The sequence below is a fragment of the Lethenteron reissneri genome, chromosome 68 (assembly GCF_015708825.2).
Source record: "Lethenteron reissneri isolate LAM-NWPU_2019-01 chromosome 68, ASM1570882v1, whole genome shotgun sequence".
Taxonomy (NCBI): Eukaryota; Metazoa; Chordata; class Hyperoartia; order Petromyzontiformes; family Petromyzontidae; genus Lethenteron; species Lethenteron reissneri.
Window position 1 is genome coordinate 2,300,561 of NC_083846.1, and position 6,757 is coordinate 2,307,317.

Here is a 6,757-nt window from a genome sequence, read left to right on the forward strand (position 1 = left end):
GAGCCATAGGTTCCCGACCGCTGCACTAGACACTATACACTATTTCCACCAGCTCACCCTGGCGTAGCAGCAGAGACAGAGCTTGACTGCGACTGCCCCGTCTACTGCGCATGCCGCGATGGCGGTGGTGGTGACGATGGTGGTGGTGACAATGGTGGTGGTGATGGTGGTGACAATGGTGATGATGATGGTGGTGGTGACAATGGTGGTGGTGATGACAATGGTGGTGGTGATGGTGGTGGTGATGATGATGATGATGGTGGTGGTGATGGTGGTGGTGATGGTGGTGGTGGTGATGATGATGATGATGGTGACGATGGTGGTGGTGATGATGATGATGGTGGTGGTGATGGTGGTGATGATGGTGGTGGTGATGATGATGATGGATGGTGGTGATGATGATTATGATGGTGGTGGTGACGATGGTGATGGTGGCGATGGTGGTGGTGGTGATGATGATGGTGGTGATGATGAGGCTGGCGATGGGAGCGGAGTGCTGCTCGTATTGGCGGCTGCATTTTTGTCGTCAGATTTACGAGCGGGGTGTGGGAGAGCCGAGAGCATCAATAAAAATAAATAATTTCGGGCAAAGGTCACCGAAAATCGCAGGGAGCGTTCCCCCTCTCCTCCCCCCGATCACAACAACCCCCACCGCCTTTACATTTCGCTATTTATTCAATTTCATGTACAGGGTGGCCAAAAAGGCAGGACACACAGGGTTGATATTAGTGGTAGGAACCCACTGGTTCCACCAGCCCACAGGGGATTATTGTGTCCGTCCGTCGTGCAGAGAGAGGCTGGGTGGGGAGGGGGGGATGGGTGGGGAGGGGAGGAGCTGGGTGGGGAGGGTGGGGAGGGGCTGGGTGGGGGATGGGAGGGGGGGGCTGGGTGGGGGGTGGGAGGGGTGGGGCTGGGTGGGGAGGGAGGGGCTGGTCACCCCGTGGTGCCCTTATAAAACTCAACATTTAACCTACTCACGCCGGCTTGTGCCCGCCCTCACAGTCTGCCATATTTGCGGAATACACCACGCCGCCGTTGACCCTGGCCATTGACCGAGCAACCCAACGTTCCTACCAGCTCCCTCCGCAGGAATGTGTTACACAGGGTGGCCCAAAAGTTAGGACATGGGATTAGTTGATTTACTTTAGCAACTGTTCAGACCGACTTCCGTTAACATTAATGCACGATGCTTGGCTTTTCTTTCGAAATGAATCCATGTTTTTAATTATTAAAGATTAAATGCAGGTGCTTAATCTGCGAACATTCGTCAATTATGCGTTGACTCAATTCATTCAGTCGGGGTTCCCTGGTCGAGTTTTGTGAACAAATAAATATTACTAATGCTAATACAGTAGATATCATATGAACAATGATCAAAGAGTGTTAAAGTAAATGAAAAAACACGATGTGTCCTGACTTTTTGGGCCACCCTGTATATTTATTAAACTGTTCAAACTATTTTTTTTTATCTTACCAGGTAAGGCCCACTGAGCTATATCACTCTTTTTCAGAAGCGTCCTGGCCACGAATGATATCCCAACGAAGTGGCTTATCGTCACCGTGTGGAAATTTATAGCAAAATACTCTTACAAACGTGTGATGTCGATTCTAAATGTGGAGGGGAAAAACCGGAGGATTCGGAGAAAAATCCACATGACCACGGGGCGGACAAGCAAACTCCAAATATACAGCAGCAGCAGCAGGTAACAGGGTCGGGCTCGAACCCACGACCTCCTGTACACCAGGCGAGGTAGTTAACATCTAGCCACCGTGATGATGATGAGAGAGACACGCAAACTCCAAATACACAGCAGCAGGCGTCGGGGTCGTGATCGAACCCACGACCTCCTGTACACCAGGCGAGGTAGTTAACATCTCCTAGCCACCGTGATGATGATGAGAGAGACACGCAAACTCCAAATATACAGCAGCAGGCGTCGGGGTCGTGATCGAACCCACGACCTCCTGTACACCAGGCGAGGTAGTTAACATCTCGTTAGGGTCGGGATCAAACCCACGACCTCCTGCGTACCAAGCGAGCCAGTCAACATTTCATAGCCACCGTGATGATGATGAGAGAGAAAGAGAGAGACACGCAAACTCCAAATATACAGGTGTCAGGGTTGGGCCCGAACCCACGACCTCCTGCGTACCAGGCGAGGCAGTCAACATCTTGTCACTGCTGCGCCCCAAACTAAAAAAAAAAGTTTTCTCCAATTACATTTTTTTTCTTTCATGAATGTTCCCCATTCGAAAAAAAATCATAAATCTTTCAAGAAAGCGATAGCCACAGGCGTCTCCCCTTCATTCCCGTACCGACGACATCAACGCACCCAAAGGTGCAACTCCGTACTTTCACGAAGAGCGGCATTTTTCGTGCGTAAAATAAAAGTTGCCACATCTGACGCCGTTCCCACGGCCGTCCTTGTCCGACGTTTCACTCCGGGAGCTTTTTAAGGAGCGGTCCTTTTACGATTTCCGCCCGGCTCCTGTCCAGTGACCACCGTGCCCCCTTGCTTGGTTCGTAATAAATGTTTGTTGGGTTAGATCGCGTGAGAATAAATGTTCATTCTAGATTTGAAGCTTTCGTGACTGCAAGGATTCATACTCTTTATTTTTTTCGGTAAAGTCACGTGGGTGAAACAATCGATAGAATAAAACAAATGAAAACAACTTCTTGGTTCTTTCGGTAAAGTCACAAAGAAGGGAAATAATAAAATAATAAAAAAAACCATTATAAAATACAATTCTCACGACGTTTCGGCCACAACGCAGGCAGCCGTCCTCAGGTGAAGAACAGGTCTGTCGAGAAGACAGCGTCTGAATGGGCACCACCAGGCTTGGAAGCGTATATTTAAGCTGGGTTGGAATTATTTTATTATGTATTATTATTTTATTATTTCCCTTCTACGTGACTTTACCGAAAGAACCAAGAAGATACGTGTTTAACTGTTCACCTGGTTGTTTCTTCCTCTCCGCTGCTGTACAACCGGGCAGTCTAAAGTCCAGGGTGGTGTGTTGTTTTTCTTTCCCCCCCAAGGCTCCACTCTGCGCGTTTCGCGACCACCAACTCCCCGTACAAATACAAATGTGCTCGCTCCGCACCGTGCGCTCCGGATGATTGCTAAACGCCTGTCCCACGTGACGCGCTGCCTGCGTTGACGCGGAACGCGCGCGTACACGCACACAATGAGAATCTTCATTCATTCTGGAGGAATCCGATGAGCTATGAAGCTCAGTAGTTTCACAGGCGGTGTCAACTCGTTTCACAGGTGTCCAGTAGTTTCACAGGGGGTGTCAACAGATGCACACGGAACACGTGTACACACGTGCCCGGCTGTCGTGCTCGTGTGACCCCCATTTAATTATCTGAAACGTAACGTAGATTTTTTATTTTTTAAAAAGTAAGATTAATTTCAAACAGAAAATGAATATGCAAAGGGGAAAAACATGTTAGGGGTTTATTCATTTTGCGGGGGGCGGGGGGGGGGGGGGGGCGGGGGGGGGCGGTGTCACATGACATCTGGACCACCCTGCACACACACCGAGACGCGAGAACTGCGCTGACGAGTGGGGTCCTCCAAACGACGCGGCCTCGTGGAGGGAGGAGGGGGCGGGTGGGGGGGAGGGTGGGGGGGGGAGGTGGGGGGGTGGGGGGGAGGGAGGGTGGGTGGGGGGGGGAGGGTGGGTGGGTGGGTGGGGGGGTGGGGGGGGAGGGAGGGTGAGTGGTGGGGGGGAGGAGGGTGGGTGAGTGGGTGGGGGGGAGGGAGGGTGGGTGAGTGGGTGGGGGGGGAGGGAGGGAGGGTGGGGTGGGTGGGTGGGGGGGAGGGAGGGAGGGTGGGTGGGGGGGAGGGAGGGGTGGGGGGGAGGGAGGGGGGTGGGGGGGGAGGGTGGGTGGGTGGGTGGGGGGGTGGGGGGGGAGGGAGGGGGGAGTGGGTGGGGGAGGGAGGGGGGGGAGTGGGGGGGGGGAGGGAGGGTGGGTGGGTGGGTGGGGGGGAGGGAGGGTGGGTGGGTGGGTGGGGGGAGGGAGGGGGTGGGTGGGTGGGGGGGAGGGAGGGTGGGGGGGAGGGAGGGTGGGTGGGTGGGTGGGGGAGGGAGGGTGGGGGGGAGGGGGGGTGGGTGGGAGGGAGGGAGGGAGGGAGGTGGGTGGGAGGGAGGGGGGGGGGGAGGGAGGGTGGGTGGGTGGGCGAGGTGCCGCACCTTGGTGACACGATGAGACTAAAGAACAAGCGAACAAAACTCCCGTCCGGTTGATCTCAAGGGCGAGCCGCTGAGGTTGATCACGGCGGATGGGCCACACGGCCATAAAAAAACGTGGCACGGAATTGAGGAAGTAGCGCTTGTTTTCTTGGTTCTTTCGGTAAAGTCACGTAGAAGGGAAGTAATAAACCAATAACAATAAAACATAATAAAATAATTCTCACGACGTTTCGGCCACAACGCAAGCAGCCGTCCGAAAGAACCAAGAAGATGAATCCCTGCAGTCGCGAAAGCTTTAAATCGAAATTTAGCGCTTGTTTCTCCAGCGTATTTTTCTTCTGCAGTTTTTATTGAAAATGGCGTGGTGGGGTGGGTGGCGTGGTGGGGTGGGGTGGGTGGGGTGGGGTGGATGGGGTGGGGTGGGTGGGTCCGGTGGGGTGGGGTGGTGAGGTGGGTGGGGTGGGTGGCGTGGTGGGGTGGGGTGGGTGGGGTGGGTGGGTGGGGCTGGGTGGGTTCGGGTCGGTGGGGTGGGGTGGGTGGGTGGGTGGCGTGGTGAGGTGGGTGGGGTGGGTGGCGTGGTGGGGTGGGGTGGGTGGGTGGGGTGGGTGAGGGTGGGGTGGTGGGGTGGGGTGCGGTGGCGTGGTGAGGTGGGTGGGGTGGGTGGGGTGGGGTGGCGTGGTGGGGTGGCGTGGTGGGGTGGGTGGAGTGGGTGGGGTGGGGTGGGTGGGGTGGGTGGGTGGGGTGGCGTGGTGGGGTGGGTGGGGTGGGTGGCGTGGGGTGGGTGGGGTGGGGGGTGGGGTGGGTGGGGTGGGTGGGTGGGTCGGTGGGGTGGGTGGGGTGGGGTGGGTGGGGTGGGTGGGTGGGGTGGGTGGGTGGGTGGTGGCGTGGGAGTGGGTGAGGTGGGTGGGGTGGGTGGGGTGGGGTGGCGTGGTGTGGGGTGGGTGGGGTGGGGTGGTGGGGGTGGGGTGGTGGGGTGGGTGGGGTGGGGTGGCGTTGTGGGGTGGGGTGGGTGGGGTGGGGTGGGTGGTTGGGTGGCGTGGTGAGGTGGGTGGGGGTGGGTGGGGTGGCGTGGTGGGGTGGGTGGGTGGGGTGGGTGGGATGGCGTGGTGAGTGGGTGGTGGGGGTGGGTGGGGTGGGTGGGTGGGTGGTGGGGTGGGTGGGGTGGGTTTGGGTGGGTTGGGGTGGGTTGGTGGGGTGGGTGGGTGTTATTTTCGTCCCACGACGCGTGGAAACATGTTGCGGTTAAATGCGGCAGAGTCCGTGGCGGGTCAATGCGCCGATGTGAGCGTTTGTTTACAAGCCGCCTGATAATCACGCAAATGGGCACGTTAGAACTGCGATTGTATGTACTGTATGCTATTGTGGATGTGTGTTGAACTTCTTTCGGCGCCGTACGTAGCCAACTGTGGCTAATCGGAGGTGCGGGGTGGAAGGACAACAAACGGGACACAGAATAAAATCAGTTTTAAAGAAATTAGTTTGTGAATCTAGACGACGATGATGATGATGATTTAACACGTTCCTGCGGAGGGAGCTGGTAGGAACGTTGGGTTGCTCGGTCAATGGCCAGGGTCAACGGCGGCGTGGTGTATTCCGCAAATATGCCCGACTGTGAGGGCGGGCACAAGCCGGCGTGAGTAGGTTAACGTTGAGTTTTATAAGGGCACCACGGGGGTGACCAGCCCCTCCCCACCCAGCCCACACCCCTCCCAGCCCCCCCCACCCTCCCGACCTAGCCCCTCCCCACCCTCCCCACCCACCCAGCCCCTCCCCATCCTCCCCACCCAGCCCCTCCCCACCCTCCCCTCCCCACCCAGCCCCACCCTCCCCACCCAGCCCCTCCCCACCCTCCCGACCTAGCCCCTCCCCACCCTCCCCTCCCCTCCCCACCCAGCCCCACCCTCCCCACCCAGCCCCTCCCTGCACGACGGACGGACACAATAATCCCTTGTGGGCTGGTGGAACCAAGAAGGCGTTTCGGGCGCAACACAAGCGTCCATCATCAGGTGGGAATGCGTGGTCTGCTGCGCCCGAAACGTCGTCATTTATTTTATTTTCTACCCACGTGACTTTACCGAAAGAACCAAAGAGTATGGATTCCTGCAGCCACGAAAGCTTCAAATCTAGATGGATGATATTGGTCGCGAAAGCCTCCTCCTCCTCCTACGAGTTGAACCAAGTCAAGATTTTATTTATAAAAACAAAACCGGTACAGGTCCTCACCTAAGCAGCGCCTCTCTTCGTGTTTATTTATTTTTAAAATTATGTTTGTTCATTATTTGTAACGTGATTTTTTATTCGATATCCTTTTTTTCACGTAAATGTTTTCATAATTTTTTTACATTATTTCTTACGTATTTTTTTCTAAATTTTCCCCATTATTTTTGTACATACGTTTATCATTTTTTTCCATAATTTTTCTCATTAAATTTTACATCATTTTGTACATAATTGTTTTCACTATTTCTTTAATTATTTTGTACGTACATTTCTTCATTATTTCTTACGAAATTTTGTTCCTATTTTTTTCATTATTTTTTACGTAATATTCACATTT